The following is a 22,588-nucleotide window of genomic DNA, read 5'->3' as shown; positions in this document are numbered from 1 at the left end:
AGCCTGGCGGCAGCATCTGTGACATGAGCTGGGGGGGAAAATCCATCACAGATCAGGTCCCTGGAGCTAAAGTATCTTTCATCTACGTGCAAATGCTGAACCAGTACAAGTCAAAGTTTCTTTTTAAAGCTGGCTCCTGGTTTGTGCAGATTAATGATTTCCTCAGTTATTTATTTCCATTCTCTAAAGGCTCCTGGCTCTTTAATTTTTCTTTGTAACAGTGTTTTCTGAGCATGTTTTCAAATTAAACGTGGATGAAAGACACCTCGCTTAAGAGGATGCTGGTTTGAGGACCACTCGGGCCTGATTCAGCAAAAGCACTTGATAATCTTCAGTATAATTTTACAAAAGAGTTAAGCACATGCCTAAAGCTAGGTATGTCATTACATCCACCTCTGCTCAGCCAAGCATTTAAATGTGCTTTGCTTTAACCGGAGACAAGGGATTTCTAGCATATGCTTAATTCTCCCCAAACGTGGACCCTGAGCAGGTCTGGCAGATGCCTTTCTGCCTTTCTAGAACCGGTGGATCTGTCACACTGCTAAAAACATTTTTAAAATTCCTTAAAATATCCTATTGCTGGTAAAAGCAAGAGCAGCTCCTCCCTAGTGGCACAGGCTGCCCCACACCGTCTTCCCCAGTTTGGGGCTGGAGGGACTATTGCCAGGGCAGGGAAGGGAGGGATGCTTTTCAAGTGAGTGAAGCTTTGTGGTTGCACTGACTGTCGTCTTGCTCTATATTTGGATGTTGTACATGCACAGTGCAGGTCTCTGCCTGAAGCCTGTGGGTGTTGCTGAAATACAGATAATAAATGGCTCATGTGATGCGACTGGAGCCGCTTTGCTGAGTATGTCTGAGCCGTATTCCCTTTGCTGGATGTGTCTGTTGTGGCGGTGATTTCCACAATACCCCTTCTGTTTCAAGGCTTCAAGCGTGTCAGTGTGTTTAAGACTAGACCTTGCTGGAGGGAAAGCTCAGTCTGGAGATGTTCTGGGCAGAGTTTGATGGGTTGTCAAAATAGTCAGAGACATGGTCTGAAGATGAGTCCAGCAAAACCAGGCAGGTTGGGGTCAGTGGGGTTTCTCCCAAGATCACCTATTCTGTTCCTGGGTATCTCCTGTGCTGAGTTTTTCTGAAACCTGTGAGACTGGCAGCGCTCGAACTCTCAAATCAAATTACCCTGGAAAGGCTCAAAGTCCTGGCTGAGCCAGAAATCGGTATTTTCTGGGATCCAGCAACAGCCTTAAATCACAGCTTCTGTAATCCAAATTTGGAAAAAGCGCCACTGGGATTTTTTGACCCAGAGCCGCCCCATGATGCAGGCATCCGACAGCTGCCATAAGCACAGCACTGGTGGCCAGAAGGGGTGACACCATCCTGTGCATAGTTATCTGGTGCATCAGGCACCATCACCCGTGCAAGCAGGCGCTCATCAGCCCGGGGTAAATAAAGACTTCCCTTCTGTATTTAAAATTAAAGAAACCTCTTTAATAACAGGGCACCCAACAGGAATGGCACCAAGCATCCTCCCTGCCGCCTGCTCCCGTGCCGCAGCACCGAGACCGTGCGTGGCACAGACGAGCATCGTGGGCACCAGCTCCCGTCCTGCGCTTGGAAACCCAAAGGGCAACACAACACAACTGTGGCAGAGGTGCTTTGGGTTTATTCATTGGCACTTTGGGTAAAACGCTACATTTTCCAGCGTAAGGAGTCTCCTCGCTCCCTGAAATAAAACCGGCTGCTGATCACTTAGTTCTAGCACCAGGCGAAGGGTTGGGGGCTGGGAAAGAAAAGTAAATGGATATAAAAGATCAGTGCCGATTTTCAGATGGGGACGATCCAAGTAGCACAAGAAAGATCAGGTCTATTCCCAACTGTCCGGCCAAAGCTCACCCTTAAGACAGGACAAAGTGAAAGTCTAGATCCAAAGAGCTCTCAAGATTTTTGGATTCAGGTTGCTGAGGGATGTAGCTCCCTCCTCGCCCGTCTGGTCCCCTCTTGTTTGCTTTGGCTGCGCAGCTCTATCAGTATAGACTCCCTGGTTTGGTTTTTTTTTTTTTTGCCAATGCATGGGGGACATTTAACAAATCACATTTTTTTTTCAGAATAAATTCCTTCTCTGCAAAGCTCTTGGCTAATCCTATCTTTTTAAAAAGTCTTTAAAAAAAAAAAAAGTTGTTTGTGGTGCTAACAGTATGGAATGAGCTAAAGCTTTATGCCATTTTTAGCGCTCTTGGAACAGAGAGAACTGGAGGAACTGAAAATATATGCTTAATCGCCCCCAGGAAAGACTGCCATAATATTTTGGGTTGCATAAGCAAACTAAATTGGAAATCTGGAATCTATTCAAGACCTTTTGATCAGGGAGCTTTGCAAGTGCAGAAAAGTAAAAACACAGACAGATGGGGATTAGAGTTGAGCATCAGGAGAATAATTTCCTCTTTTAATTTCAGTTCCGCCAACATATAAAAAGCATTAACAATCCAGTTACGTAACGTGCGTCAGAGCCCAGCTCTACGGAGCAGAAACGCTCGGTGTAATTAAGCCATTACACAGCCTGTGTTTGCTGCGCGGAGGTAGCCGTCGCTTCGCACGAGCAAACGAGCACCGCCACCCCCCGCCCCTCCAGAAATCTGGGCAAATGTCCTGGCCAAATGTCCTGGCCAAAATTAGAACCGGTTATCGAGGCTAATAGGAGCTGCAGGGGGTTCAGGGGAAATTGAAGCCTGCTGCGAGGTACTGCGGGGTTTACAAAATCCAATTGACGATCCCTTGCAAACCCCCATCCACCCTACCTTTCTCTCTCTTTGTTACTAAATCAGCTTCAGTGGGAGAAGGGAGATCAGGCTGAGGAGCAAGCGGAGATATTTTTGCTGATTGTTTGACATTGGGAACAATAGCCCATAATATACTTTGTGTCATTCTAATAGTGGGATCTCCGGGAGAAGGCACTGCAACATTTAGAGGCTGACAAAAGCCCCACAAATTTGAGGCAGCAAAAGCTGGCAGAACGGATTAGATTCCTCTTCTTGCCTGTTCCCCTCTTCTCAGAGGGTATTTTTGCATACAGTGGCTGATGCAGAGCGATACAAAACAGTACCGAGAGGGCGGCCTGAAAAAGGGCCACTGACGTTTCAGGATCAACTAACTGGCCACGGATTCTGAACAGGTTTTGAGGAGTCTCTGATACCGCACAACATCTATATTAAGAATTATTTGCCTACTGGGATCAACTCCCTGCACGGCTGACGTCTGCAGCCTTTAGATAAAAGCCACTTCTTCCAGGTGGCTGATTTTTTTTTTTTTTTTTAAAGTGCTTTGGGGATTTTTTGCAAGCAGGTTTAACTGCAGTTACTTTTGCTTGCTTTTCACTCTTATTGTGTGAACTTAGGTGGGAGTAGGACTGAGATTTCACAGACTGGTTCTGCTTTTCTTCATTTCAATTAATATCGCGTATGAGAAAACATCTGCATTTTTGGCATTGCTTTATGACACTCTGCATAGGCATGAGCTCAGAGGAGCCCTGACGAAGCCTCTGCAGGGGAAGCAGAGCTGGGCATTCCTCTCCCGCCCTGAGGAATCCCAATTTGGCCAAGACAAACCCTCGGAGCTCTCCCATGGCAGCCCTTGCTCTGGTCCTTTGCAGGAGGGATGTGGTGAGGAAATCCCAACCTGGCAAACCTGAAACAGTGTCCGAGGGCAACCGGTAACCTTTGTGGATTAGAGCTGCTTGAAGGCTGTCGGTTTAGGCCCTGCACCGGGCTCAGGATTCGGGAATACGCAGTCGCTTTCCATACTGAATCGCTGAGCAAGCGTGGAGCCCAGCCATTCATCAGACCTGGGGACTGTGCTTATTTTTGGACCACAAGACGACCACAACAAGAAGTTAGTCATGTGTGAGCAGTACTCTCCAGGCTGACTTGCCACAATAAATAAATAAAAATAAGACAGAAGCGTTAAAAAACTAGTTTTACACATGACTGGCACGTCGCTTCCATTCAAACGGGTGCTACCGTAGGTGCACGTGCGATCACAGGCTGCTGCGTAAGGAGGAAACCTCTACTTACCTACATGTCTGATTATGCAACTGCCATGGAAACCAGAGATGACAGCGATGTATTAGATTAGCTTGTCCATTCCCTCAGAGCGCAGGATTGTTCCTTGCGCTTTATTTTTCACTCAAGATTCTAAGAAACGATGGGTGGCTGCTGGATGCCTAGCTGGAGAAGAAATGATTTATAGTACTAGCTGAGCTGTCACATTTCTAAAGGTGATTTGCTTGGGAAACTCAAGAATAGAAGCGCTTAAAGTCACTGGTCACACCCGACGATCCTCGCCCCAGCGTTTTGCTCGGCCCCGTGCTTATATTTTCAGAGTACCGCTTCTTGCATTACCGAAAATGCATGCCGGAGTCTTAAAGGACATTTCTCTAGTGTTCTGCCTGACCTTTCTTTAATTTGCATCCCCCAACTCTGTTGTCTTTCCAAATAACACTCCATTTTTCTCTGGTTTTGCACCCTGCCGGCGTGTCCCTCGTTTGCTGCTGTTGTTTAGCCAAGCTATACCAACTTAGCTCTTCCTAATCTTTTCTCATAGGTCAGTCTTTCTAGCCACGCTCATTTTTGCTGCTACACAGGGAAATCGGCAGAGATTAGTATTTTAATCTTCTTTCCCTGTTTAAAGAGACCCCAGGAACTGTGTACAGAGAATGGTTTTCCTGTGACTTTAAATGAAAGCATTTAAAAATAAATGTATTTATGTATGTTTTTCTAAACTTTCACCTCTAGTTCCTCTCTGTCATTGATTTATCTGCTCTTCTGCCGTATTAGAAAAGGGCTGGGTTTTGTTTATTTATTTTTTTTCCAAACAGATTACACCTCAGTTTGTTTTCTTAGCATGAACAGGGTAAAATTGTTATGTCGTGAGCTACGCGGTTTAGTCTCACCCGTGCTAATTCTGCAGAACTAACCTGAATTGCTTTTAAACCAAACCCTCTGGGCTGTCCGGACCCACCGGACTTGGGAGGATACGTAGCGGTATGAAGACTAAAGGATTAACACTGCCAGTAGTATTTACCCTCACTTGTGTAAACTGGTTCCTCTTTTCTTGCATTTTCTGCTGGATCACAACGTATTTGGTAACTGTTATTTTCCTTGAAGATGGTCTCCTTGCTCTCTCTTAATCCCAGTGGTTGCTGAACTGTCTTGCTCCCACCGTGTCCAACCCAGATATTGATGTCTAATTGCAATATGCACCTTTGGTTCTTAAGGCCTATTTAGGACTCTGTTTAAAGAGTTTTAAACAGTAAATGCTTTTTGTCTGTAGCCGGGCTTCACCCAGGGTCACAGGGCAAGTTCAATTTAGGCTCCATTGGATCCCAGTATGGAAATGGACTGCAGAGTTGGGGCTTCTCCTTTGACAGGAGGTCGCAGACCCAACGCGTACCCGTTCATTAACCCCCAGCGCCACGGGAAAGCTGCCACCGGTGCTGCAGAATATGGGGAGAAGCCGATACCTGATGAGCAGGAACTCAAAATACAAAAGGGCTCCGCACTGAATCGTTGCATCAGGCTTACGAGCTAATTCTGGTCTTGCTGAAGTCATTTGAAAAACTCCTTTAGTGCAGGCATGGTTCCCGCTGACAACCCTGCCAAGCACCTCGGCGCTAACCTACAACACCTCTCCTATCTCCCCGTGCGGCTCCGGGGCTATTTTAGCCGAGGCTGTCAGCGGAGCTGAATTGTTGCATTATGTGGTGGCTTTGCAATGTGGAAAAGTGTTCAGGGGGGACCACTCTCTAGAGGAGAGGAGAGTTATTGAATCTCCAGAGCCAATTCAGTCATCGATTTATTTTTCTTACTTATTTATTATTTTTTCCTGAGGAGCTGATAGAGGGAGCGATTACAGCAGTGATTTTTCTGTGATATGGATCTCCACTGACCACGCAGTGGAGGGACATGTGCTTATTTCACATAAAACCCCACTACCGGGGAATGCTTTCCAGCCACTACTGAACTGTGACAGATTTGACCCTAGAGATGAAAATTTAAATTGTAATGCCTCACTCTGTATATCCTCCCATCAGTGAGAAGACAATGAAATGTAGTGCTTATGGGATGATTTATAAGACCAAAGTGCTCCAACCACTCATCTTAAATCACAGCAATTGGACTATGCATAGGCAAGCAGCCTTTTTTTTTTGGAGTAGGTCAGATGAGTTCCAACCTCCTCTTCAAATATTTAAGAGCAGTCCTTAAAAGCAAGAACCTGCTTCTTAAAAGAACAAGGTACCCCAGGGAGAACTTGCCTGGTCCCTTCCCCATTCCTCCGCTGAAGATGCCCCCGTTGCTGCTGTCCCCTCTTCCACGAATAGACACATTTCCGCAGGAATGATCCCCGAATTTCATCTGTAAGAGCCTTTGAGATCCTTCTAAATAATTTCAGCATGAGCTATCATTAGGAAGCTAAAAATCAAAGGCATGAGGGCCAGCATATTTAATAAGATGGAAAAGGCTCTCGGCAAAATGAGAACCACATTGAAGGATTTGGGAGTTTCTCCCTGTACAGATTCCGAAAGGGGTCACGGGTTCGCAGTGTGCCGGCAAGCAGAGAGATGCCGTGTATTCAGCACAGGCAGTAATTACACCTCCTTTTTCTGAATTATGTTATCAGGAAACATCTATATTGTTTGCATGGGTCTAGATTATGCTCTGAGAATAGAATGTTCTCTGCACAGAGAGCGCGGCTGGAGCAAATCAATGAAGATGCACTCAGAAACGTCAATTAAAGGTAATACAAGTCTGTAGCACAGTATCAGGGAGCTAGCAGAGTTTGATATTCCTATTTTCCTGACCCTGCCTTCCTCCCTAGGAAAGCGACAAAGCAGAACTACTCAGAAATTCATAAGGTTTAAAAATAAAATACATTGTCTCCTCTTATCCTCGTCTTTACTCAGGTTTCTACTCAGTGCTGTTTCCCAGCATAGTAGATGAACGTAACATTTTTCTTCAAGAGATCTCAGCCTTCTGCTGGGTTAAGGCCTTGCCCTTCTGCAAGCATCACTAGCTGAGTGCCTTGGTTTCGGGGTACCTGCTTAGGGACTCTGCAGTCTGGTTTCCTGCGATGCCGAGAGCCCGCTTCAGCTTCCAGCAGGAGTTACGGCTTCCCCGCCCTGCTGAAAATCAGGTCCCAGGCTCCTTCAGACCGGCACCTAGAAATTTCAGATTTTCAAAGTGAACAGTTACCTCTGAATATAAAATAACAGCAAATCTACAATAGAAGTGGGAACAAAACCTTTTGCCTTCCTGGTATATAATACCTGGTGCTCGTTTGCAGAAGGGTTAGCGATCTGGCCCCCTTTGCACGGAAGTAGTTAAGGGAGGGGTACGTAAATGCCATCAACACGTCCTCTGCTGGTCCCAGCGATTCCCTGTTATTGAAGAAAATGGGAAATAAACGTGAATCTTCCTTCAGCCTATTAATTCTGTGCCCCCTTCGCAGACGTTAATTGAAATGTGAAACCTGAGCCTGAGTTTGAGCCTCCCCTGTGCTCAAAGCAGTTCACGCACAGGGTTCCTGTTCAGGCCCATTTGTTACCTACGTGACACTCATCCATCATCGTGCTTGTAATGGTGAGAGGTGGAAAATTTTCCCCCAGCTACTTGGAAGAAAAAGGACCTTACGTACAATTTGTAAGCTTCTTCAGCTGAGCTAATTATTCAGGAAACGGTATTTTTCATTGCAAGAAGCACAAGCGAGCAGATTCCATTCATTACTCAAATACCAAACAGCTTTAGCACCTTTGGTTTTAGTGGCTTATTTTATTAATATTAAGGTGGGGTTTTTTTAGGCTTTTTTTTGAATGCTTTTTCCCTTCAGGCAGAAAGCTGCTCCCTTTTCGTCACAGCCTCGATAATGAATTGCAGTGTACAAAGCCGGTCATACAATACGCAGCGGCGCCAGCGCAGAGCGAGAATCTTTGGGAAGAGTTTCCATAGAAACATTGACGTCCTCCTGGCGAACAGGACACCGAGTTCCTTCAATGGGAGGTATGGGGTTTTAAAGGAGCAGCGAGGTGGCGGGAAGCCAATCCAGCAGAGCTATGACTCTGCATCTCCCAGCAGAACAGGGGGGTTGAGCTGGTGGGGGGGAGGGGGGGGAAATAACCCAGTTACCCTCGCATTATCAAAATGTCGGATTTGATGGTTGCTGCTTGAACGGTGCTCTATATAGCCTGGTAAATAATTAAACTGCTGACCGCAGAGTGCGCGAGAGCTGGCAGCCAAAAATCATAAATACTCAAGGCTGTGAAGTAGCGGCTTTTTAAAAAAAAAAAAAAAAAAACACAAACAAAAAACTTGTCAGATTTTGTCACAGGCTTCATCCCCAGAAGCCTTAAATTCAGCACAAATCAGCATGACGCAGGCATAAACCTCCTGGGGACGAGCAAGGTTGCACCCCGGCGATGCGCACCCTCCCCTTCCCTGCTTGTCTTGGAATGAGACAAGTGTTTTGCTAATGTTCCAGCTCTGTGTTTTAAATAGCCTCACGTCTACCCAGCTAAATAGTGGCAGAGCAGCCCTGTCTGGAAGAGGCTGTTTCTAGAAGGAAAACAGTCAGAGGAAATGTTTTTGCCAGAAATGTTGGAAATCATACAAAACAAAAAGGGAGCCTGCAAAAGAATTCGCCGCCGAGCGCTCCCCGGTGGTTCTGTCCAGCCTCACGAAACGCTTTGTTTCGGAGCAATCCCCAGATAAGATTAATGAAGGGGACAGGCGTCCCTTCTCGGAAAGCGTGTGACCCACCCCAAGGCCCCATCTGACGCCCAGGGGCGCCGGCTGGAGCCCTTCCACCGGCTGCGGGAGCCTCGGCTCTGGACCCGGGAGCTGGCGTGCCTCAGCCCTCAGCCTGGAAAAGCGAGCAGCCATCTGACCCAACCTGGCCGCTCTCAGCCTTCCCGGCTTCCTCCGGCTCTTTGGCTCCGAGCTGGGTATCTCTATCACAATTCAGCCAACTCTCTGGGTCAGTCTAATCCATCTCAGTTAGAGCCTTACGTGTGTCACTCTCCCAAACAGCCGAGCATCTTCCCATGGTGAGTTATGTGAGGTGAGGAGCACCTATTACAGCTCTTCCTCTGTTTCTCTCCAGCGCCGATATTGCAGGGGTGACTCGTCGTTTACCCAGCAAATCCCTGTGGTATGTGGTTTGCTTTGGGAAGGTGTGCTGGCGGGAGGGGGTGCTCCACCGGGGCGATGCCGAGCTCACAGGGAGCTTTGCTTACCTGCAGGCGCAGGTGCCGTGGGCTTGAACCAGCCCTATCCCCTCCGCAAGCCAGCCTGGGTTATTTAAAAGTGTTATTCTTGCCGGTTTGCGTCCTTCTGGTTTTGTGTGCAAAACTTAAAATCTCACCAGGCTGACTACCAGAAAATATAAAGCATCCACAACTCCATCACAGTTTCACGGGAGCCTCAGGTACCCCGCACCTTTCGTAGCCTGCTCCACATAGCCTTAAATCAGGCACCAAAGGCAAACTACTCTTGCGAGGATGCTGAGCTTAATTGCTTGTCCTTTGCAATGCTCAGAAAACGTGGCCTCTTATACTGCTGTTATTGCAATACTGAAAACTCTATGCTGAAAGTTAAATCGTTTCTGATCTATATGGTTATGATGTTACATGAAATTCTTGTTTATAATTTTATAGCAAAGACATCCATTTTACTCAGTGGGCTCCGGGTAGGATGTTTGATACCGGATGCAGAACTGATCTATTTGCAGAATGTTTGCATGGAGATTATTTTGCTTAAACCTGTTCGGCGAGATTGGCTGTAGACACAGAAAGACAGAAAAGTCAGCAAGCCCGAGGATCTGAGAGAAGTGTCTTGAGTTTTAGGGATTGTTTCAAAGGATGATGGCAGGGAATACTTTCAAAGGGAATAGGAAGAGAGGGTAAAAAAGATCCCCATCTTCCTGATCAGTACCTAGCTCTTTTCATCCATTAGCCTCAAAGTGTTTTGCTACAAAATAAAAAATACTTTATCCTGTTTGGTAGATGCAGAAGTCTCAGAAATAAGGACCAGTTTAGAACGAGAGCCGTTTTACTTGAAGGTTCGTTATTCTTTCTCGATTAACATCTCCGCATAGGGCGATCAGCTAGCACGGCGATGAACGTGATTTATCTACCCAGGTAGGCTGGATTTGCATGCACCGGGGGGGCAGAAGACAAAGCTGACCCACACGCCCACCACGACAGAGCAGCTGGGGCTGAGGGCGAGGCCTGGCCCTGCCACCCGGGGGACCAGGGAGCCGGGGTGCCCAGCGCCTGGCTGAGGGGCCCAAGGTGCACGAGACTCACCCTGGCACGGACCTATTTGTACACGCACAGAGACAGAGTGCTTAATTACATTGAATTAGGAAGAAATACAGTTAAAGCAGGGGGACGCGCTGGTTTGACTGCAGTTGTACCCTCCAAGCACTTTGACGTGGTATTTCCGCAAGAGCGAGCAGTCAGTGAAATTACCTACTTGACCGATATTAAACTGGTGCATTACAGCAGCCCTGAATTTCTTCTAAACCACATCTTATTACAGCACCTGTGCCAGAGGTGCTTTCTTTTCAAGTTTATCTGAAAAACTGCAGTGCTGGGGGTGCACTCTTCAGTGGAGCGGTACTTTTAACCAAGACAAAGGCACTGCTCCATTCCAGCTGCTTACGAGGCCCTGGCGGAGCAAACCCTCCGTACAGACACTTAATTGAGAAGTTGCACTTAAGTCTTATGAAGCCTGATGGACCCTGATCACCCCCTTCGGTGCAGTACTGAACCGGGAGGCAAACTCATCATCGAATAAAAAATGATTCCCATTAAGGGCAGATTTCCCTGCAAGCTGAAGGAGGCAGGGGCGGCAAAGCCGCTAGCAGCACCACGCAGCGTGCTGAGGGGCCACGGCGATGCCTCGGTGAACCCACACAGGCTCATGCTTAGCGCAGTGATGCTACGAACGTTTCTGCATACTGCTTAAAAACTTGTGTTTGACTGCAGAAGTGAGAAGAGAGCCAACTCCCTCTCCGTGTGTCTTGTAGTCAAGAGCTGTCAAACATAATATAGATGTTTCTATTCAGGCGGCTCTGTTTAGATGAAGCATTAGTACCCTGCTCGCCAGCTGAATCAGGAAAGCCTTTCTCTGCACCTGAGTCTACGTGGTCATTCCCTTTAGGTGGAACTTCTGGAAAACTGCAGCCCCAGGGAGCCGCAGCCAGCAGATGCTGCGCAAACTCGCTACAGAGACCCTCTCCTTCTCCTGGACTAGAGCCTATGCAAACAGCAGGGAAATTGTATTCCCTGTGATACATCGCTTGAGCTTTCCTTCCAGCAGATCCTGCTTCTTTCTCACATCAGCTCCTCTGCTGAATCTAGGACGCGGGAGATGCTCAATCCTGCCTTCTGGGCTCTTGTCCATCAGCTTTGCAACATTTTTGTGATACAACAGTAATCGCAAGCTGCTTGCATTAAATGGCAAGCTATGGGAAAAGCCTTTCCAAAGGGCTCTTAGTCTTTGATCTCTCTTTGTATTAGCAGAAAACAAAGTCTTTCTTTCAGTAATGAAAAAATAATTCCCACTTTATCCTTCAAAATGGTGGCAGGTTTCTGCTCCTCAGATGTGATACAAACCCACTGCAGTAGCCATTTTGAAGACCGAAATCTTCTATAAAGAGCTGAAATTTGCCAAGTGAGGAGCCCATCGCTCCGAGCACCGCGCTGGAGGTCGAGTGCATCTAATACAGAATAACAAAAAGGAAGAATACACTTTATTAAAGATGGGAATTTGATACCAAAAATTAAGCATGGCCATAACGATTACAGCCATCTAGTGGGCAAAAGGTTTTTTAAAAAATAAAAATAGTATTGCTATTCCATTTCAACAGTAAAACCCCTGTACATGGAAGAGGTCTAGCATATAACCCGGGGGGCAGCTTGCATCTTTTTTCTAAACTATTCTTCAGGAATACATAACATCTTAAATTTTTTCCTTCTTGCTTTGTACTCAGGAAATATTAGGAAAATTACGTCTCATCTGGTGCTCCTGTTTTAACACGGGACTTGCTGAGAATATCCGATGAAGTGTGTTATTGCTCACGTGCAGCTGAAGGGACGGGACTGGGGGTTTTTTTAACAGAGATTTCCTTTGTCCAAAGGGCTCATTAAATTTTAAAGTTAGATATATGACAACACAAGCTTTAAGTAGATGGCAACAAATCAACAGGCTTCACAGAGTGATTAAGGATCTCCTTCTTCAAATGCTTTGTAAATATTCTTTGGGCTCTTGATGTCATCCATCATTCCACGAGCTCCTCAGGCTTCACAGAGTATTTCATGTTCAATAGGATCTCTAGTAAATATCTACTGAAAAAGCAAATTGGAAAGTAAGTTATTTCATCTAGATCTTTGCATATCAAAAGGAAGAAAAAGTAAATCCCTTTCTTTATCTTACTTTTATATGGAGCGTATGGGCTGAAACGATGAACTTCAGATCTGAATTCCAAAAACTCCAAAGCTTTTTTGATTCAGCCTGTAATAAAATCTGCACTGGGATTTCACAACAATGCTTTTTAATCCACTTCAGAGGAGAGAAAAGATTCTCGGTGAGAGGGTTCGCTCTGTTAGAAGTTTTTGGATTGTTGGGGTTTTTTTTAAACTTAGTCATCTGTATTTAAGATTTTAAAAACATATTTACAGAACAAACCTACCTTCTCAGAGTAATCTCCGCAGGCTTTTGATTGCATGCCTTGGAGTGGAAGAACAGGCTACGGGATTTTTTAACCCTATGACAAGAAATAACTGGCTGTGAATTTTGGAAATCCTCTTTGGCATGTGTTCAAGCCGGTATTAATGCAAACCGCCCCATGCCAATCTCCTGACTCATCCCCAGCGGCGGTTTCTGACACTCGTCCCATCCGTCCCGACCTTCCCTAGGAAGAAAACAAAGCAGCTCCTCCCTTCCTTCCTGAAAGCTCATGCGCTCACACCGCTGCTGAATGGGTGTATCTTCTGTATTTCCAAGTATTTAATTTGGGGCCTGATCTTGTGCCTGCAGATCTCGAAGGGCAGTTTGTCACTGCGTGACTCGCCTCGACTCCCGCGTCCCAGGGCACAGAGCGGCTCACGGAGCATCCTCCTGCCAGCTCTGGTTTCATGTTCAGGGCATGAGAAACTCTTTGCAGCAAGTATGTAAAATTCTCTTTGCACCTCTGGTGCAAATCTCTCTGAAGACAGCTATATGTCAAATATAGCATTATGTTGCTTTGAAATCCTATATATATTTATAGGACTCGCTGATCCTTATGGGTCCCTTCCAACTCGAGATATTCTGTGATTCTCTGATATATGTCATTTATATATTATTTACCTAGAGTATAAATATCCAAGTAAGCATTATCCAGGGGCAGGCAATGTTTGCACAGGAAAATGTTGTTTAAATATCGTAGTCCTGCAGAATCTCGTGTGTTGGATTAAATCTCGACCCACACTCGCTTGTGCCAACTGCAGGAGGGCTTTTTCCTCGTCCTACAGGTGAGAGGCGAGGAGTGAAGGGCAGAGGCTCACCTGCTCTAGCTGTGAATTTCTTGACCTCTGACAGTTTGGGGTTTTTTTTAATCACAGCCTTTTCTAAGCACAGGCTGTGGCGTATAACTTGCCATATAAAATCTCCGATAGATGCAGAGCTCGATTTGTGATGCAGTTACTGGTATTTCATTAACCTTTATCTTGACAAGTGGAAATAACACGCTGTGATTCAGGGTAAATTTTTTCACTTGCAGAGAAAAATGATGCCAAAAGAAAGCAAACGGGCTAGAAATTAATAAATACAAATCTCAATAGCAAAAATCAACTTCCAGCTGGACTCAGCCCCTTGTGCATGTTTCGGACGTGTTGGGCTGTTGTGGCGATGCTCTGCGGGGCACGACAGAGCCGCGGCTTGCACGTGGCCCAGGAGCCCATGGGTGACCTCAGCCAGCGCTGGGGACAGAGGTGGCCCCCCTCCAGGCTCCCTCCCCTGCTTTTTCCACCCAGGTGAAGACACAGGCCTCAAGGACTGTCCTCCCCACCTTGGGCTGTGGCCTCTCCATGCCATGTTGGGTCTATGGCCCTGTGGTCCCGCTGGGCTCAGCTGCAAAATGCTTCTTGCTCTGCCAAAGGGCTCTCGTGGTCATGGTCCTGACGATGTGGCTATGTAACCGCTGGCCCGCCGAAACCCCAGGGAAAACCGTTCCTAGGAGGGCCTGAGCTAAATACAGCCTCTCTTAGACTGCAGACTTGCCAGTGGCCGGCAGAGTCCCCCAGAGGAGACGACAGAGCTGGTGAGTAATAAGGATAACTGATGTTTTTCCAAGTCGAAACCAGCCTGACTCACCACTATTTTGTTTCTTTTATTGTTATTTGTATTGCTCTGATGCCAGACAGCAAATTTCAGTTATTGAGCCCAGGGTTTTATCACCATATAACAGGAGAAAGTACCCTCTGAAATGCTTCCAAACTAAATCAGTAGGAGGGGAAAAAGAAAAAGCAAAGCCACTTGCTCGCTGCTGCCCTGTAATTCGGGGCTGAAAACCTCCAATGCTCTGCTCCTAACTAAGCACCTTCACTCACCCACGGTGGCATATTTTCCAGTTGGCCTTGCCTTGCTCTAAGGTTAGGTTTATAAATAGTCAATACCAGCTAGTTTTCCAAATAAGAGATCTCCTTAAAGCACGGGTTTCTGGACCCTTTTGCTCCGTGGAGCTCTCGCTGTCGGCAGGGGCTGCTCATATCCGCAGCTTTCTATCAAGATGCTGATCTGAGGCCACAGAAGAGCAAATGATGCCACCAGAAAATGAGCAGGAGAAGGTAGATACACCATGGGTATGGCAGAGCCACCCCTGCCCCATTCGCCCTGACCGTGCCGCCCTCCAGCGAGCGGCACAACCCTGTACCACTAGCTCCTGCTGCTCTTTTAGATGAAGTCAGGATCTATTCCTGGGCAAGGCTGCCATGGAAAATGTCTCTCTGGAGTTGGTATCTGCCAGCGATAATTCCTCTCTTGGGCCAGTGTCTAGCATAGGATAAGATTCCTCCTGTTTGTGATACACATCAGCCTCTAGAGGCTTTCGCGACACTCCGGGAGTTGCTGGTGCAGGGAGCAGTCATAGCCACCATCGTATGTGCAACGCAGAAGGCACGCATCTATCCCTTGAAAGCCATGATCCTTATCCTGAGGAGTTTAATAAAATATAAGGGCCTGGATCCAGTAACAACAATAGAAGCAGAATTATTCCCAGATCCAGAGAGAAAAGTACAAGCTAAGAGAACCTAGATGTCAAAGAGACAAAAGCTGGCAGGGAGATCAATGCAGAAAAGCTCTGCGAAAGGTCTGGGGTTTAATGAGAGATGAGTAGGACGGGACTTGGCATAGATAAAAGCGATTAGGAACAAGAGAGAAGAACACGAGATGAAGATAGTGAGAGGAGACAGAGAACAGCTGGAAGAGGAGACTGGGAGGAAAGCAGGTAGAGGGGAATAAATTTTGGCTTGTGCGCACCAATGAAACAGCTACAGCTGCTGCAAGGCCTGGCCAAGCACTGGGAAAAGCCAAAGGTTGTAGAGGAGCCACGCAGGAAGCAAAGCTGCTCGGCTGCTGTAGGGGCAGGGAAGTGGTGGTGACCCTCTTAGACAGGCATCCCCGCGGCGGGCACGTGGCTGCTCCCAGGCTCTGCGCTGGCCCAAGCGTTGGAGGCACCTTCTCCATTTTGGGGGCTTGTTTGGGTTTTTTTTCTAAAACAGAGCCCAGAGGGGTTCAGCAGCAGCAGCTCTAACTTCTGCCCAAAGTTCCCCCGGGGCCTCCGAGTGCCCCAGCATCTGCTGAGAATGACCCTAAAACTGAACTAAGCGTGTGCTGAGTGCCACCCCTGTGACAGTGGGTTGGACTCACCGTGGCAGAGGTGCCGGTGAAGCTCGGCTGATCTGTGTCCATGGGGGACGGGGTCTCCCAGGCTGGCACCACACCCACCCCAGCCCGGCCGCGGCGCCTTCGCCCCCGAACGGCAGCGCGGCAGGCGGCCAGAGGGGTGAGGGGTTGTTCAAACTGATCTCGGCTCGCATCTTGGCTTGGGAAGACATGCCTGGCATTTTTGTCAGCAGTGTCTCTCGAAATAAATCATCAGCCATTCTGGAGAACGGTGCCTGCGCATTAGGACAATTATTGCTTTCTTCCAGCCTTGGCTGCGTAAAGTGCTTTGCTTCTCTTTATGAGAAATTCTCATCTCCTTCTGTCAGTCATCTTGTCTCAGCAGGGAAAAAAAAAACCCAAGCCCTGTCATATCAGAAAATGAGAAAATTATCAATATCTAAGGCGTTTGTGAAAAATACGAGCTCTTTCTCCATTTGGGAGAATGGATCTTGGCTGTAAAGTCTTATAAATGTTAGCAGCTTCTCAGACATTCAAAAATGTTAATGATCGTAAGATACTAAAATAGCTTGCCATAGAGTTCTCCATATTAAAAATACTGTCTTGCTCTCTGCAGCCATCTAGAAGACTCTATCATAGATGAATGGTCCTACACATCACTTTATGTATTCAGAAAGCAGAGTCAGGATTAGTATATTCATGCAGACACAACAGGCTCTGATGATTGCCTGTGTATCTGGAGTTAGGATCGAGCTTTGGTGCCTGAGATCAGCTTAATAAATACTATCAGCTTCCTCCCACTGAGTGTAGGAATAGAAAAAAATACCTGTCAATAGCTGTAGCTTTGAATAGGAATCCTTGAGTAAAGTCAATCTCTCTACTTCAGCTTTCCGCTGGCCTTGTTACGCTGCCTTGGGGAGAGGGGGGGGACTCGGGAGGTGACGGCCCCAAGCCCCGCAGCTGAGCCAGCCAGGACATGGCAGGGGTCCCTGCCAGCCCCAGGCGTGTCCCCCTCTGTCACAGGGGTGTCCGAGCCAGCCCCGGGGTCCTCTGTCCCCTGACGAGCTGCAGCTGACTCTGCCCGCTGCCCTTCCGGGGGGAAGGCGGGTGTTTGGGTAAGAGGGCTCAGCCTCCTGTCCTCCTCTCCTAGAGCCACGCACAGACCCCTGCGGTGTCCGGGGAGCTTGAGCTGTTGTTGCCTTCAAAACAGTTGATTGTGGAGTCGGCTCCCCATGGGAAGCCTGGGAGCAGCTCCTTCCCTCCCTCCGGCTGCCTGCAGACTCCAGCAGGCCTCACCTCCTTGGGTTGCACGCACCTCTCGTCCCGGTGCCTTGGGCTGGGACCCACAAACGTGCACCTCCAGATGCTTCAGCACAGCCTGAAGCAGCCAGTGCTGCTGCATGCCACGAGACCAGAGGTCTGAATCACATCCCCAGGCATGCAGAAGAGTAGTTTAATTCAGATCTAAACCTTATTAACGCTACCTGAATCACAGGTTTGAGTCTTGGCACCAGTGAAGCCGGCTGGCTTGGGGCATGAGCGCAGGAACGCGGAGGAACTCGCTGATTCTAAGGCACTCCTGTGGTAGGACTCACAATTAGATTTGAATCTGTTCCGCTTTTTTTGTTTTTCAAATATCTGTCCCTTTTGCTTTTATGAGCCATCAATTGTTTTATTTCCCTATCAGATTAGTTTGTTCCTCTTGCTGTAGCTTTGGGCTTTTGCCGCTGAATGGGACCCAGGAGACCTGAGCATCAGGACTGAAGACATAGTACAACACAAAAAGGGCAGCCGGCGCTCAGCAGACACCACAAACCACTTAAAATGTCTTTTGTTTATTAGCTATTGTTCAGTTAAATATAGTACCTGTAGCCTGAACAATAGGCAGTGGCAGAGTACGTGCTCTGTGCGCTTACTTACGGGCTATTACCGAGCACCGAGGCGAGGCTTTAGCACAGGAGGCCAGAGGCAGAGTACAACAAATTTGCCTAGAAAGCCCTCATAACCATTATAACCGGCCCATTAGCAGAGCTGCCAAGGAGACTACGTAAATGATGTTTATTGCATTTCTGCGAGCCCACAGTGGGGATGTTTGTTTAAATAATTTCATGCAAGGAAAGGTGGATGTTGGCAGGGCTTTGGGCTCCGGAGCCATGGGACGGTAGATGGAGCTGCGGGAGTGCGGCTCCAGGAGGGAGGTCCGGGGCACCCCCGGTGGGCCCCCCTCGCTGGGCTCCTCTTCCTCCCACACCAAGGTGTGTTGGACCCCAAGGAGAGGCTTCCTAACCTTCTTCGAGCCAGGCAGGTTATTTCTGGCATGCTCGAGCTGGAAGCAAGGGTCCCGCTGCCCTGCTTGCGGATCAATCCCACCCTGCCCTGCTGGGACCCAGGTCCCACCCCAGCTGGGCACTGCGTTGCGCCTGCGCTGCTCTTCAGATGCCTGTGGATGAAAAATGGGCCATTTTCTTACACTTGAGCAAGTGCTTTCTCAAAACTTTGTGGTGGGACTCCAAAGGGAGTTACTGTTTGCATGAATCAGTCCAGAGCTTTTTGGATGCTCCAAGTGAATGAAATGTGAATTATTATTTTTTCATTAATTTCCTTAGTTCTGAAGCTGAACTGAGTTTTCTGATCTAATCAGCCCTCCCTTCCCACACAAATATAATGGCTTGGAAAAACTGCCCGTACTTTTATATACCCGACATCTGGATTTGGTAAAAATTCTGAAACTTTTTAAATGCTACTTGCGGTCCGGATGAAGGGAGGGTGATATTTAGTAGATGATCTTTGCCCTCATCTTTAAGAAGAAAACCAAACCATCAGTTCTGCTGCTGGCAATTGAAAAAGCAGTTAGGCTGAACTCTCTTTTAAAGTGAACAAACACTTATGGATCTATTTATACCTGCCCTGAAGCAGACTACTGTAGGTGGAAATACTGTAATTATTTCCTTTCCCTGCTTTTCACTGTCCTATAAAGATCTCCTGGAGCTGCTTGTTAAGAAGTTACCGCTGTATGTGGCAAAATTAAAATCAAGCCCATATCAGCAACCAAACCAATTTGACTAAAAATTACTGAAACTGTCTGTAACAAAGGTGAGACAAGCTTGAGGGCTGCTAAGAGACAGCTTTTGTTGCTTAGCCCCATCTATCTAAGAAGGCTGAGAATTACAAATGATGAGCGTGGCTGGCAGTTGAGGGGGGACAGGGACCTGATAAGTAGTGACAGGGACAGGCAACAACATATTTCTTTCCTGTGTTCCTTTTTCCATTAGTGCACGTTTTCAGTGTACTCCCCCTCCCTAAAGAGCCCCTCTCCTTTGTTATCTTCCTACTTTCCTCCCTCCCCCTTCTCCCTTGGATTATTTCTCAGAGCAGATGATCTCCTCCGCTCATCACCCAGGTTAACTCTAGTTTCAGTATCAAAGATCATTTAAGCTGAAAATAGCTTTTACTGGGTCCGTGTTACAACCCAGGAGTGTCTGGTCACCAGATAGGATCTCCAGCTGCCTCTCAGACGGCGTGTCGGAGGGTTATCTGCATTCCGGTACTCGCAGTACTATGGCCACAAGCCATTATGCTTCGTAGCAATCCAGGAGGGTCATGGACTTGATTACAGCTGGTTATGGACCAGGTGGGAGGAGCTGATGAAACACAGGGGAAAAAATAATTAATATTGAGCAGGGAAGCCTGTTCTGTAAAGAGCTTTTTCATTTTCATGGAATAGAAAAGGATTTTTTTAAGTGATCAGAAATTTTTATTGGTCTATGTTGCTACAGATTATTAGGAAATGGCTGGTGGCAGTATTTACTATTGCCTCCTGGGGTACAGAGTCCAAATGACTCAGTTATGAAAATAAGCTCTATACTGTTTAGAAGTATGAAATGTTGCCCTTCAGTTCCATGTAAGAAGTAATGATGCTTCTGGAGCAAGAGGGTGGATGTGCTATAAATCCCGCTGCTACGAATTTCTGCCTCCCTTGCGGCACAAGGGAACGGCACCTGCAAATTGTGAACAGACGGTGCGTCTGCAGCAGCCTGAACAGAGCTAGATGTGCTCGGTGTCTTAGTGACCCCCCTAAACGTGTAAGAGCATCTTTACTTTGGGAAGATTATGCATATAAGGCAGGCTGGAGGAGGGAAGGAGCAATGAATTGGCCACGGGAAGGGCTATAATGAGTCCCTAGGGAGAGAGTCCTAGTAGAGATTTCAAAATCCTACTATACTTTAAAAGTAAGTAGACTGTCTTGATAGCAGGAGATGCAAAAAAGGTAGCGATTCAGTGAGGTTTTACTGCAATATATTTTGGAAGATTTGCCAGATGGCTGGCAGCAAGGCTTTCAAACTGACTTTTTTTTCCGAGCCAGCCATATTATCATCCATCAGGCAGTCACTTTGGACTGACATTGCAGAGCGTGGCTGTCTCCTTTATGTTTGCCTTGCTCCTATTTATTTCTAGCTGATTTATTTATATCTGGAACTGATACAAGCGGCGCGATTTCTTTGTTTCATTAAAAGATTCCTTGATCTAAACTTTAAAAGATTTGTCTTCAGAGAGATCAAAGTCAACCAAGTGTATGTCTGGCACCCCTGAGTTTTTCTGATATCCCAGTCTTCAGGTAAATCTGGAAAAGACATTTCGTTGCAGAGTAGTAAATTGTGGTGACTAGGTTGAAGTAGAGCTGGCCATTGAGTTCTTGGGTACTAACACATACTTGTCATCCAGGCTTCTTAATTATTATTTTCTAAGAGATGAAACAATGTTGACAGAGTTTGCTCTGTCAAATGCAAGTCAAGGTACAACCCAGTGCCAACTGCAAGCGTGGAAAATTACATCCCAGTGCCCAGCAACTCACAGTCAAGCAAGTAAAATACGATTTGCACAGCTGAGCGGAGGCATTGTCAGGGTACTAACCTAGGAGCCAAGCACTCCTAAACCCCATCTGTCACGACCTGTTGCTAACTCTGGGGAAAACTGCATCTAGCCAGTTCTCTAAAAGAGGCTATTAACTCTGGGTACCTTATTTATTAATTTTGGGGAGGTGAATCCCCATGCCCCCTGATTTCGAGACCAGTGGTGGCATGCTGTGGCCAGGACAAAGCTGTCTCATTCCCTCCTATCGCTGGAGGGACAGTGGGAGCCGTTTTTCCCCAGCTTAGCTCAATTACTCCAAGAATTAGCAGGTCTCGAGCGCGCATTTTAAGCCCTGCTGCCTGTTACCTGCCAGCACGATTGAAAGGACAGGGTGTTTGCGGGTGCTTTGAAGACGTAAAGCTGTAGAGAATGGCTGAGTGTTATTGTGGATGGCTGGAGTATGTCCTGGATATGAATCATCTTGCTCTTTCTGACCTACTGTCCTAATTGAGAATCATTTCTTCTTTAGACGCTCGTCACTGTCTGGGCCATACCTTTTTGCAATGAAGCAGCAGCCTGGAGCTGCAAGTGTTTGCCCCACTCCCTCATTGTGTGACAAATTAGAGGCAATTTAGTAAACTGACATGCTGAATCATGGATCCTCCCCAAACGTGACCCCAAATCCCTGCCCCTTTGTTTTGCTGTTTTCTGTGGCAGGGTCAGGCCAGGACATGGCTTTCCCGTTGGCTGTGAGAATTTTACTGCTGTGCATGTTCCAGTAAAATCAAAGGCCTTAGAAAAGGAATTCTGTGGAAGCTTTTTTTGTCAGTGCCTTAACACTCATTAGTTATAGTTTAGAGCACAAGCCTCGGGGCAGGACCAGCACAGTTGCCCCTGTTTGATTACGCGGGCGCTGCTGCTCCTTCAGAAACCTCCATCGCCTTGCAGATCAGCAATGAGAGATGTTTCTGCCTTGTTCCTCCAGCACGTTTAAGAAGTGCGCTCTTCCCTGACCATTCTGTATCCTTTTCTATTTATTAAAGGGGGGACCGATTGCCTGCTTTGAGACCCCCCATGGTGACAGTCTGCCCAGTCACCTCTTTGAAGAATTTCCATCCGAGGGCTCATCTTCACTGCTGAATTAGCTCGGGCTTTCAGCCGAGGGTCCCCTGCCTCCCCGCTCTGCCCGCGCTCCTCCCAGCAGCCTAACAGTAAACTGCAGCTGAACAACCCACCAGTTGCTCTAGATGAAAAGTTTAAAAGCTGGAGTCGCTAGCATGACTGCTGCGATGCAGACGTCAGCATACATTGCTCCCGGCTGCAAATCCCCTGGTGCCTCCCTCGAGTCTTCCTGGTGATGTTCTTCCCTGTCATGTAGGCACTTCCCTGATTCAGCTGAACTGGGGACAGCAATACTTCCGCTGTCCCTGTTTGGCTGTCACTTGGACAGGCTGGTGTCAAACATTTAGCAAAAGTGATCTGGATAGGAATATTGAGCTTGAAGTCTGGTTTTCCCCCTTTGAAAACACACTTCTTGTAATATGAGAGAGATCTATCAAATGCAGCCTGGGCTGGGAGCAACAACCAACCCTAACCCACCTGGGGAAGACACGGATATTTTTATGTGTACCGCTGCTACCTTTGAAGGGTTCAGATAGTCTTATTTTTCTCTCAGAACACGTTGCTTTCTTCACCAGTGGAGATTCCTCTTTTTTTTTTTTTTTTTTATTATGTCTTTTAAATGTGCCTATATTTTGCAAAGGTGCAGCATTTGTGCAGATAAACCAAAAGAGATCTGAGCC

The 22,588-nt window shown here is 47.1% G+C and overlaps 1 long non-coding RNA gene across 1 annotated transcript; it reads right to left on the bottom strand.

The window, feature by feature from the left end:
- Nucleotides 1–3,310: 3,310 nt before the first annotated feature.
- Nucleotides 3,311–9,184, bottom strand: LOC142065274 (uncharacterized). Its single transcript, XR_012663331.1, has 3 exons — nt 9,054–9,184; nt 7,319–7,429; nt 3,311–7,210 (listed from the first exon to the last, which is right to left on the bottom strand). It is a non-coding gene; the product is annotated as an uncharacterized LOC142065274 (long non-coding RNA).
- Nucleotides 9,185–22,588: the final 13,404 nt, after the last annotated feature.

This window comes from Phalacrocorax aristotelis, chromosome 16, assembly GCF_949628215.1.
Source record: "Phalacrocorax aristotelis chromosome 16, bGulAri2.1, whole genome shotgun sequence".
Lineage (NCBI taxonomy): Eukaryota > Metazoa > Chordata > Aves > Suliformes > Phalacrocoracidae > Phalacrocorax > Phalacrocorax aristotelis.
This window is presented reverse-complemented; position numbering and strand designations above follow the sequence as displayed.